Here is a 13,124-nt window from a genome sequence, read left to right on the forward strand (position 1 = left end):
GCTTGATTTTATACACCTGTGGCAATGGGACTGAATGAAACACCTGAATTCAATGATTAAGAGGTGTGTCCCAATACTGTTGTCCATATAGTGTATCAACAAGCCTGCTGTCATCCAAAGCTGTAACTAAGCCAGTTTCTGTGCTGCATGGCAACTGGGCTTCATTCTATTCGGGCGAAGGGGAAGCTGGTCATTTTTGAAATGTGACAAAAAGACAATTACCTCTTTTGTGAATTGCATATTGCATGCATATTTCATGAGGGAATTATTAACTGAAAGCTGTTGTTTTCCTTAACATTCTGATTTCCCTACAAGTGAAATGTTGTTCCGTGCTGCTTTTGTGTGTTAGGCTAAATGTTTATGCATTGACGGGTGAGCGGGGGGAGGAGGCAGGTGAGGGGGGATCGCCTAAAGTGTAAAGCAAAAGTGGATGAGTTCTGTGTGTGCGTGTACTGTATGTGAGCTTGTGTGTGTGTGTGTGCGTGTACTGTATGTGTGTGTGTGTGTGTGTGTGTGAGGGAGAGAGAGAGAGAGAGAGAGAGAGAACTTGTGTATGTGAGTGTATGTGAGTGGGGGAGTGTACAGGTATGTACTTTCAGTTACGGATGTGAATAGAAGCCTGTCTAATCCACAATAGTCTTTAATCACAGCAGTAAGAGAGCCTGAGCCAATTACCAGATGCATTAAGACAGATGCCCCACACAAACTAGTAGAACTGAATTAGCTTATTAAAATTATGGAATAAAGACAGTCTGTATACTGTCTCTGCAGCATCTGTGAGGATGATGGGGGGTTTACGCAGAGAGAGAGAGAGAGAGAGAGAGAGAGAGAGAGGGAGAGAGAGAGGCTGTCTAATCCCTTGTCAGAGATAATTAAGGAGTTATACAGAGTGAGTTAGACTAAGAGAGAGAGAGAGAGAGAGAGAGAAAGAGTGAGAGAGAGAGAATGCCTGAAGCGTACACATCATTACTAGTGGTTGTTTACAGCACCTGCAACAAAATCTTGATCTGACTTACAAAACTTGGTTGGATGGAAGTCGGATCCTCGAAGTACACTTCCATTTAATGATTGCTTGTTTCCATTGCAACTATGGCGGCAGATCTCGCACACCCACTGAGATGTTTTTGTCAGTTTTCATAACCGGCGGGATGCAACTCTGTGGTAGCCATTAACCCCCTGCGGTGTCTCTGTAGCTGAGCACCATAACAAGGGCTCCTGGGGAAGGGGAGGGGCCCCCCTGGGAGGGGTTTAGAGGTGAGAGTCGCCCGGCATTCTCATTTAACCTCCTGCTCAGCTGCAGGCCAGGCTGCATGTTCTCCTGTCCTGGAAATGCTAAGCCAGCCACCCCGCCCCCCCTCCCAAGCTCTGCGCACAAGCTCTTAATGCGTTCCAAACACACACACACACACGCACAAACACTCTCTCTCTCCTTTCGCTCTCCCTCGTTCAGGGAACGCGGCTCAACTGCTGTTGTGGGAAGCGGAGCGTGGTGGAGAGCCGTCGTCCGCCCCCGGGTCCGGCCCCTAGAGAGAGAGAGAGAGAACCGCGAGAGAGAGAACTGTGAGAGGGTAAAAACCATGCGTCGGGGAGCACGGGGCCCGAGCAGAGAGGGTGCGCCGGGAGCTCGGTGAGAGACGGGAGGGACGGTTCTGGTGTCGGGAGCGCCGAAGAGCACGGTGAGCGCCACGGTGTGTGCAGGTAGAGCAGGACGCCATGGCGTTGGGAGTAGTGACGGGAGTGACAGTAGGATAGCGGACATGGGCGGCCCGCCGGCCTATATTAAGGCTATCTCATCGAACGGGGTGATCTGTGCCGACACATGGAGGCCCCTGGAAGAGTGTGGGGACAGGAAAGGAGGCGATTGGGACTGGGCCTCCACCAGAGGCATTTATTTCAGCGAGACTTCACTTTGATTGACAGGTGCACCGATGAGCTCTGACTTTCATTGCCGCCTTAAAGGAACATGCCAGCTTTTGGGGAAATGTGCTCATTTGCCATCTTCCCCAGAGTCAGATGAGAAGATACATACCCTTATGTGTGTGCAGTATTGAGACCCATTAGAGCCGTTAGCCTAACTTAATTAATTAACTTAATTTAACTAAATCACTGGAAGTGGATTTGAAACATGAGCCTTGGCCAATGGCTCTAATGGGTCTCATTGCTTCCTACTGCATGCACAGAGAAGAGTATGTATCTTCTTATCTGACTCTGGGGAAGATGGCAAGTAAGCTAATTTCCCCAAAAGGTGGCATGTTCCTTTAACAAATGGTGACAGCCTTGACCTAGGGGGACCGTTCCGATCCAGTATCGGGCTCAGATCCAGACATGGTTCACGGATCCAGATGAAGTGAAAGGGCTCTGGTATTCATTCATTCTATCATAGGCTACAGTTCACATTTTCCTCAGTCCAGCATCTAGTTGACCAAACTAGTCTACCTTTTCAGACCGTTTGTGGTGGAGGATTTCCAAGGGCAAATGCGCCTATTTGGCAATATTTCAGATTTAAACCCAGTAAGAAACCTGATAACATTATTGAGGCAGTCTGTAAACTAGAGCCATTTCTTCCTCTCCTTACTCTTGTCTGTCATGGTGAAATATGACACCGCTGCTCTCTACTGAGGCTGCGTGAGAGTGAGTGACAGGAGAGCAGAGCAGATGGGGTCTCATTCCAAGCTTATATTTTACAAATTATATTTGACAATTTACTTTTTATTTGAGGAAAGTGGGCGCTGATATGAGAAAATGAATATATATAGGCTACTAAGTAGGATTCAATGATTATTTCATTGTTAGGCCTACATGCAATATACAGTACAAGTAGCCTATATGTTGGGTAAAATTGATGAGTAAAATTATTGTTTTGGCTCCTTAACAACAAGATACAAGATATCCTAATAATAACAACAGTTAAGAATGTGGTGTGTGCAAAGTGTATAAAGTGCATGTTAATTAAAATAATTAAGTTTATGATAAATAGCTATTCAAGAAAAAAGACAGCTGGTATCGGATTGGTATCGGCAGATATCCAAATTCTGGTATCGGAATCGGATAGGAACTGAAAAAAGTGGATTGGTGCATCTCTAAATTAGACGACTTCTCAGCTAAGGCAATTCAGATAATGTGTGTATCACGATCACCATTTAATAAGCACCTATGGTGTCATTGACAACTACATGACAGTACAGTATGTAAAGCACGACCAAGCACTGAAAACAAACAGCCTTTGTCATTTGGAACGCTTTGCCATTTTCATGGATGCGCAGATCATTTTTGTTGCATTGGGGAGTCAATGTGTGAGTATCTGGGGCCTTGTGGCTAAGTAATTGCTTTACCCAGTGAACAAGCATGCTGGAGTCTTTTATTGAGATGGGTACATGAAAAGGTTAGGCGGGGGGCGGTCTGATGGCTATTATTGGAAATTCAGATGAGCAATATGACCTGCTGAGAATAGCCTTCCATCCAGTCCCTCAGCTAGCTACACAGTGTAAACAATCACAGAGCCATTCAGAGAATGTGGCTATGTATGTACTCGCTTCAGCGCATTCTATCATTATTAGATGTGACACAACACACCACCCCACATATAAATGCACAATGATACCAAAACTAGTAACCTTCTCCTTTAATCATCCTGATAGATACACTTCCACAATAGGACCTCACTGGTGCGTGCAAACACAGTCCCAGGGTGTATGTCACTAGAGGCAGCAGTGGCAGTTTGGAATATTGAATACAAGTTATAATCCCTGTGTAATCTGCCTGTGAGACAGAGAACTATACTGTACTTCCTGTTGCATATCCCCTACTAATCAAGGAGGTAATCCATACTGATGCTGTCTGGGAGAGATGGGCTCATCTCCTTATTACCAGTAGACACAGCAGTGTGTTCACTCAGCCTCATCATATCTACAATATCACTACACACTCGTCAGCCATTTTAGTGCCCGCAAACGGGACAAAAGTGTTACAAGCACTCATCAGTCTGATGACATATAGGTAAGCCCCAAACCAGTTTATTGTGCTTAATTAATCATTTGCCGCCATTACAGTATGTCCAGAAATCCAATCAACGTCTCAAAATCACACTTGGTACTGTAGCAACTGTTGTTGCGTGCTGATTCTAAAGCAGTAAGTTACCATGGTGGCATCTATAGAAGAGGTGATACTGCAGTGCTATTGTTAGTGACAAGCCTTTGCCAGGTTCCTTAAATGAGACCTGTTGCTTCCTGCATCTTCAGTCAAGTGGTGGAAACGGCTGGCTTCCAGGAGGTGTTTCACTACTTGATCTGGGGTCGTGGATATACCTCTCACACTACTGTACAGTAGCTCCTAGGGACGGGGTTGTAGATACCTCTCACACTAGGTCCTGACAGTGTGGGTACCCAATGTGACTGCCAACCTGATTTGACTGACCTGCTCATTGGAATGAATGGGCAGCCATTTTTGAATGCCTTGCACAGTGGCTAAAGCTAGTTTATGCTTTATTATGCAGCATGCCAGTGTTAACAATGTTCCATGTTTGGCGTGTAACTAGCTTAGAAGCTAACACCGTAACGTTACTATTTGGGTCACCTTCCCTAAGCCACTAAATCAAGCTCCAGCTAGCTACTGTAGCTGGCTAACGTTACAATAATAGCCTGAATAGGCAGATAGCTTGCTAGCTAGATAACATAAGGTGAAATGCATACTGTAGCTGGTTAATGCACACCTAAGTTATTTTCCTCCACAACAGCATTTATAATGTTCAGGTCCAGCTTAAGGGTTTAGGGGCCCTGGGGGTGCTAGGAGGATTAATAGTATCAACATGCAGCTACAGTTGAGACAAAACAAAACAAAAGGCGTAGTGTGTGGTTTAGGGTTGCGTCGGCACTGTCAGGACATGTTTGTTAGCTTTGTTGTAACTAATTTACTAGGGACACGGGCACAAACAAACTACAGGCCCATAAAACAACAGTCAGATTGTTCCACCTAACAATAACAAAACAATCACAGTTCACAGGGGATTAGGAACAGTCAAGGCATGCAGCGCCTTGTTTTCATTCTCAGACAGAGTCACACCACAGATCGATTTCCTGGCAATGCGACCTGCTGGAAAGACCATTGGGGGTGAACCGAGCCAGATTCAATTATTAGAAGAGGCCCAAAGCTGACCGGTGAAGTGTAAATAAAAGAGAAACTGATATGATGAGTGGATGTGAGAGGAGTAGGGGACAACCCACAGAATTCTTCGGCCCTCTGCTTCTCTGTCAGAGGCTTGGAGCGATGCTGGATGGTATCACAGTAGAAAACAAAGTTGGATAGATAGATAGATAGATATGAACTTTATCCCTGAAGGGAAATTATTTTTGTTGCAGCGAATAAGGACACATAGCACTCAACATAGCACATAACAATACAATGCAATACAATACAATGCAATACAAAATAACATCAAAAGGGCACAGTGGCACGGAAATGTACAAAAGGGGGGTGTGGGGATTAGTGCAATAAGGTACAGAAAGGCACAATATACAGTATACACAATATCCCATAGGTTGTGTAAAAAGTTCTAAAGTATAAAAGAGTACGTACAAAAGAGTATAATATTCATACATCAAACCAAGCTGGCTTAGGTCTATAGTGTCCAGCCAGGGATGCGATGAACAGTCTGATGGTGGCTGGTAGGAAGGAACTACAGAAGCGCTCTGCAGAGCACCGTAGCAGGATCAGTCTGCCGCTGAAGGGGCTCCTCTGCCTGACCAGAGTACCGTGCAGAGGGTGGGAGACATTATCCATGATGGCTCTCAGCTTGGCCAGCATTCTAACTGGCCAGCATATACTCACAGAAACATTGCTGGAATATTCTGTATCCCAGCTGGATAAAACCGTTCATGGATAAAACTGAACTTTTAAATTGTGCAGCTTGTTTCTGTATGTGCAGCTTTTTTCTTGCAATGGGTGATAATGGCGGTTTGTGTGAAAGCTGAGTTGAATGTTGCTACTGGCTGCTCTGATTGGCAGTTGAGGCTGAGAGACTGGAGGAGCAGGAGGGCAGGGGAAGATGCTGACCCCATGGATGCTGCTCCTCTGTCCGCTGGCAATCAACCTATCCTACCATGTCATTACAGGTGAGTGGCAATTTACCCCTACGCTCACTACACCACACACACCCACTATGAATCTGTGACATGCCTGCACATCCAAACGCAAACCTAAGTAATATTATTCAGCATTAACCCATTGCCTCATGGCCTTAAAGAGCATTCTCTCTGATGTATTATTTCACTGAAAGACACTGACCTAGCCCGTCTGCTTTGACTGACAGCTAGCCTATGCCTTGGTGGGTCAGACATCTTTGCAACAGTCAGGGAGAACAGCCCCATAGGAGAGTTCATTGCAAACTTCAGCATCGTCGGGGACCCAGGAGCCAATAGCATTCGCTTGTGCCTCACTGGAGAGAACGCCGATTGGTTCTACCTTGAGGGGAGAACCATCAGGCTAAACTCCTCCTTCTCAAGGCCCCTGGATCGAGAGGTGCATCTTCTTTCTCTGCCTTCTGTTGAATAGGCTCATGTTGACATTAGGTTGGAGGGACTCATTTAAACTTTGTTAACCTCTCTTTTTACTTCTCTCACAGGTCCAGGGATCCATTTTAATGGCAGCGCTAACATGTTACGAAGAAGGCATTATGCAGGTTCGTCGGGGGGGTTGGGGTGGGGGTGGGGGGTGGAAGTAAGACTGTGGAACTTCCAGAAGGCTCCAGGTGGGAATTAACAAGCTTGTTGTCTGTCACCAGAGCCAATACAGGGTGATGGTTGAGATCCTCAATGAGAACGACAACAGGCCAAAGTTCGTGCCGAGGACGATACAACCCTTTTCAATCAGCGAGGTAGGCAGTTAACAGAACACACAGCTGTCATAGTAGCACAGGAGAAGGTCTCAAGTACTGTAATGTTTTATTGTACGTGGTACCCATATTTTGTACATTTGATAAATACAGATCCTTGAATCCGTGATCCTTGAGATACTGGGGAGAGTATAGAGTAGACTGTTATATAGACTGGCCTCTTATCTCATCTGAGATACAATGATGCTTTTCATCTCTCCAGCTGGCTGTAGTGAATTCTCTGGCCTTCACTGTTAAGGCTATCGACGCCGATGGAGATACCATCACCTACGTTATCGACCAATCGTCTGTATGTACTGAATGTCACCAAGTTTCACATTATAAACACCTGGCTAATGTGTAAACTTACACTTACTGTATGTGTGTGTGTGTGTGTGTGTGTGTGTGTGTGTGTGCTTCTTTCTATGCCAGCCGGATGCTAGCTATTTCAGGATAGACCTCCCGAACAGTGGGAAAGTGGTCCTGGACAAGCCGTTGGACTATGAGACCAAGTCCCAGCTGCAGCTAGTCATCTACGCAGTGGTAACACCTGCTAATTCTTTCACGATAATAATGATGGCGATAGTTCAAGACAAAGGCTGCGTTCCGAATCACTTCCATACTATATAATATGCCAAAAATGCATGTAGTATGTCCCAATACATAGTACTAGACAATGTCGCTTAATGGACTGCGACGGATGTGGTCAAATTTCAAGGCGCAATGTTATGACAAGGTTGTATGTCCCAATTAGATGCATACTGCGTGCAAAGTATGTACTTTCTAGGAGCATCTGTACTACGTGGTACGGTAGTAAAAAGTAGAAGTATGCGATTCGGAAAACAGCCTCTCAAGTCTCTTAATGTGCCGCTCACTGCCAGCTTGGTCTGCTGGTGGACTAACGAGCCCAGGTGCAGCCCCTGCATAAAACCCGTCACTGACTTCTTTATGCAGTACCGTCTTTGACCTGTTGCAGGAATCCAACACCAGGGAGAAGTACAACGCCACAGCTGCTCTGACCATCAGTGTGAGGGACGGGGACGATCAGTACCCCCAGTTCGTCCCCTGCACCCCCGTCCCCCAGGACAGGAACCTTACAGTCTGCACCAGCCCCGTCTACACCGTCAACATCACGGTGAACGACCGGGTGAACGCGACTTCTACTGTACTTCGCCATAGAGCCAGTGTACCCTCCTCTCAGAAGAGGAGTGCTACTGTATGTACTGTCTAACCAATGCGGATCCTATTCAAAGGACAAACAAGCTGTACACTAACATGCGCCAATTCATTCTCTTTGTTCTAGAACATGACACTAGAATTTTCTCCAGGGCCGATTCACGCGGAGGACGGAGACCGAAGCCTTGATACTCCTTTGCAGTACACTATTCTCTCAGGTAACCTCTAGCCTACCTCACTGGGCCTACTTCAACATTATTTAGCTAACAGATGTGTTCACACAAGACAGGAGGCCGCTGAAATTGGCTTCAAGGACTGTATTTCATCCTATTAATATGCTAGGCTAGTACTGTAGTCAATGGTATATTGAGCGGTATAGAACAGTACAATTTCAGCAAATTCGCCATTATAGTAGATATTATAAACTATAGTATATAAAATATACTATATATACTGTATATTATAGTATAATATTTACATATACAAATCTTCAGTCACTGCTACTCCACTGTATCAGTCAGTATGTGTGAGATGACCCTGTCAACCTCTGTGTGCGTCAGGTGCTGACCAAGGCAGATTTGTGATTGACAACCAGACGGGAGAGATCACACTTACAAGACGGGTTGAAAACAGGCAGACACCAACGTTCAGGCTGCGCATCATGGTGGGAAGATGTTTGACGAAGGGATACCAAAAGATCCCTAAAAACAAATGCTGGCTAATTATTCTCCCGTTACACCGATAATGTGATTTTACACCTATCCCAAACGTGTCTCTCCTCTCATGTATCCTTTATGCGACAGTGACACAATACAAGGATCTGTCTCGTCCAGACGGTAAGACGCTGTCTCTCACACCTGCAGGCATCGCAGGTCAATGATCCCAAAAAGTACAGTGTGACCACAGCTCTGGTGCGAGTGCTGGCAGAGAACCGCTTCCCTCCCCTGTTCAGCCAGAACATCTACAAAGGCTTCATCATCAAGAGCTCGAGCCCCGTCGCGCTGATCTCCACCTATGGGAACCAAGTACTGCTCATTAGCGCCACAGACAAGGACTTCAAAGATGTAAGACCTCTCTCTCTCTCTCTCTAGTCTCTAGTGCATGCTCTCTCTCTCTCTCTCTCGTCTCTAGTGCATGCTCTCTCTCTCTCTCTAGTGCATGCTCTCTCTCTCTCTCTCTCTCTGCCCACCTGTGTCAAACATACAATATCCCTAACAGAGAACGCATACATTGTATAGAGAAACCCCTCTCTTCGCTCACACCCCCTTTCAGGGGGTGAATCCGGAGATGCGCTACTCCCTCCACCCGCAGCCGACCAGGGATGGACTGTTCCACATCACCCAAGAGGGGGTTCTGATCGCTAAGGCAGACCGCCTGAGGGCCTTCGACAGACACATCCTGGAGGTAAGGTTCTAATCCGACAGAGACATTCCTGGTGTCAGAGAGTGAGAACAGTGATCTGAGAACAGTGATCTCAGTTATCTCGGTGTGACAAGTTGGTAATACGATTCTGGGCGGAGCCTTCTTCCCCCGGTATTGTTGTCTTCCCCCAATAGACCCTTTTCCCAGCAGCCATTTTGACATGTCATTGCAGGATAAACACAGATATAACTAATCAGAATCTGTTTATGCCATGAGGTTTTTCAATATACTTTGCTTTCGGTTGTGGTGCATAACATGGAAATAACATTGGACAGGATGCAGGGACGAGACAGGACAGTGCAAAGACACTGCACAGTACAAAATACTAGTGCAAAAAAGGGTAAGCTAATAATAATAATAATAATAATAATAATAATAATATATTATACATATACCAAAAGTAGTGCAGTCAGTGTATATACAGTGAATATGCAGAGTGTAATGTGTAAGTGAGTGTGTGTGTGTATGGGTACTGTATATGAGTGTGTGTATGGGTACTGTATATGTGTGTGTGTGTATGGGTACTGTATATGTGTGTGTGTGTATGGGTACTGTATATGTGTGTGTGTGTATGGGTACTGTATATGTGTGTGCGGTGTGATATGGAGTGTGGTGCGTCCTATACAGTATTTAGGTCATGTGCAAGTGTTTATCGACAGTGTCTCTCAGTGGTGCATTCTAATAAATTAAAAATTACGACCCCCCCCTCCCTCGTTGCACTCCACAAGCCATGCCATCCTGTCTACCCCGAGTGGCCAAATGTGTGTGTGTGCGTTGAAGATAAAAGTGTCTGTATTTTGGATGTAATAAAATGAAAAATACGACCTCTCTACTTCCCCCCACCCCCTGTTCTGTTCTCAAAAGCAGGGTGGTGGGTGTTGGGGCAAACGTATGTGTGTGTTTATGTGTGTGTGCTTAACTGCGTTTGTGTGTGTGTCCCTGTCCAGCTGTCTCACACACATACACATACACACACATACACACACCCGCACACACATACACAAACACCTGCTGGACAGAACAAAAACACCTGCAGGACATCATAACCCCCCCCCCCACACACACACACACACACATACACACCCCACACATTTGGCCACTCAGGGGCAGACATGACTGGGGACTGAGGGGTGGAAGTAGGGGGGGTTGTATTTTAATTTATTACATCCCAAATTCAGGTACTTTTATCTTCAAAACACACACACATACACACACATTTGGCCACTCAGGGTAGACATGGCTTGTGGAGTGGAACTAGGGGTGGTCATCAATTTTAATTTATTAGAACAGATACAGAGACTTTCATCTTTCCACACACACGCACGCACACACACACACACACAGAGACACCTGGACATCATTAAAAAAAAACACACATACACACACACATTAATTATTCAAAGTGCCCCATATATTACTACTGATGACACGCTGCATTTTGGCCCTGTCCTTGGCTGTAGCGGTGGAGTACCAGATGGTGATGGAGGAGGTGAGGATGGACTTGATGATGGAGGTGTAGAAGAGTACCATCATTTTCTTTGGTAGTCCGGATTTCTTCAGTTGCCTCAGAAAGTATATCCTCTGCTGTGCCTTCTTCACGAGGGAGCTGGTGTTTAGTTCCCATTTGAGGTTCCAGGAGATGGTGGAAGCGGAAGGAGTCGACAGTGGTAACTGGGGTGTCATTCAGTGTTATGGGGGAAGGCGGCTGGTTTCTTTCTAAAGTCTACAATCATCTCCACTGAGAATGTTGAACTCCAGGTTGTTTTGGCCGCAACAGGACAGCAGCTGGTCGATCTCCAACCTGTAGGCGGACTCGTCTCCCTCCGGAGTCCGATGAGGGTGGTGTCATCTGCAAACTTCAGGAGCTTGACAGACTGGTGGCTGGAGGTGCAGCTGTTCGTGTACAGGGAGAAGAGTAGGGAGAGTCAGACATGTGCAGCTGGGAGAGCTCCAGTGTGGGCAGGAGGATGGGGTTGAAGGCAGAGCTGAAATCCACAAACAGAATCCTGGCGTAGGTGTCTGCGTGTTCCAGATGCTGAAGAATGTAGTGAAGGGCCATGCTTACTGCGTCGTCCACAGACCTGTTTGCTCTGTAGGTGAACTGCAGAGGGTCCAGGAGTGGGCCCGTGATGGATTTGAGGTGCAGCAGAACAAGGTTCTCAAAGACCTTCATTAATACAGAGGTCAGGGTGATGGGCCTGTAGTCATTTAGGCCAGTGATATTTGCCTTCTTGGGACAGGGATGATGGTGGAGGTCTTGAAGCAGGCTGGAACATGACATGTCTCTAGTGAGGTGTTGAAGATGTCAGTGTTAGTAGCGAGGAAATTTCACGACTGGACTTATTGCACAGGTGGCATCCTATCACAGTACCACGCTGGTATTCCCTGAGCTCCTGAGAGCGACCCATTCTTTCACAAATGTTTGTAGAAGCAGTCTGCATGCCTAGGTGCTTGATTTTAAACACCTGTGGCCATGGAAGTGATTGGAACACCTGAATTCAATTATTTGGATGGGTGAGTGAATACTTTGGGCAATATAGTGTATATCATTAATTATGGCCCTGTTCCATTTAGGATTTAGGTGAGCCAGGGCGCTGATACTGGGTGTAGCTAAGTAGCTGAGCGCTCAGTGAGCGATCAGTGATCAGAATTCACTTAACGGGTTGCTCAATTACGCTCAGACTGATCTGCTCAGAGCACAAGTGAGCAGTTTTGAACTATGATCTGGTTGAACCAAACACCACGTCATAATCATCATCATCACCTGAGCAAAAAAAAACAAGGGGCGCGTTTTGGCTTGGGAATCGTTGGGACACTGCTCGCTAATCACACATGATTGACAACAGGTGAAAAGTTCTCGTCTCCTAGCAACTCAGCGCTCCGTTAGAGCAGACCGTTTTAAAAACCGCTCAGCGCTCAGTGAGCATTCTAAGAGTGAGCGCTCAGCTACTTAACGCACCCATTGTGCATGCTGGCTCACTGGAATGACTCTCACACACTAACGGCCTTAATTAATTTGATCAATTACCCCTGTGTTTACCCTGCTAGGCTGCTGGGAAAAGGGTCTATAAACAGTCTCCTGGTGGCGTGGCACTAGTATTAATTAATTATTACCTTCATCAGAGCTTTGCAGTGTGAACCTGTTTTCTTTCTGCTCCTGGGGTGGGAAATAAAAATGGGCTTTTCCTAGGTTAAATGCAATTATTGTTAGTCGCTTTGGATAAAAGTGTCACCTAAATGACTGTAATATAATGTTATGAGCATATATCATTGTCCCACAGGTGGTGGCGATGGATCAGGAGTCCGGCGAAGTCGCCAGGGCCTCCGTGGACATAGAGGTCCTGCAGAGAGGCCAGCCGGGTAAGCAGAGCAGAGGGCAGTGCACACTCACCAGCGGGCTGGGGATACAGCACGACTAAACACTTTGACATGACCGCATGAGAACACGAGGGGGAGCGTCGACAAAGGTCGACCCCTTTGGAGAGAGACGACAGAGGACAATGCTGCCACTTCTTGTGTCCAGTGTGGTAGTAGTACTACATTGGACTACACTAGGGCCATCTAGGAGACTCCGTTGGGGGTTGAGTGTCACTGTGGGGTAATCTGTCCCACTGAAGGGGGCCTAAATCTGCCTCCTTAACTGGATTAACGGCATTATCTC

The sequence above is a fragment of the Borostomias antarcticus genome (assembly GCF_949987555.1).
Source record: "Borostomias antarcticus genome assembly, chromosome: 13".
In the NCBI taxonomy this organism is placed as follows: Eukaryota; Metazoa; Chordata; class Actinopteri; order Stomiiformes; family Stomiidae; genus Borostomias; species Borostomias antarcticus.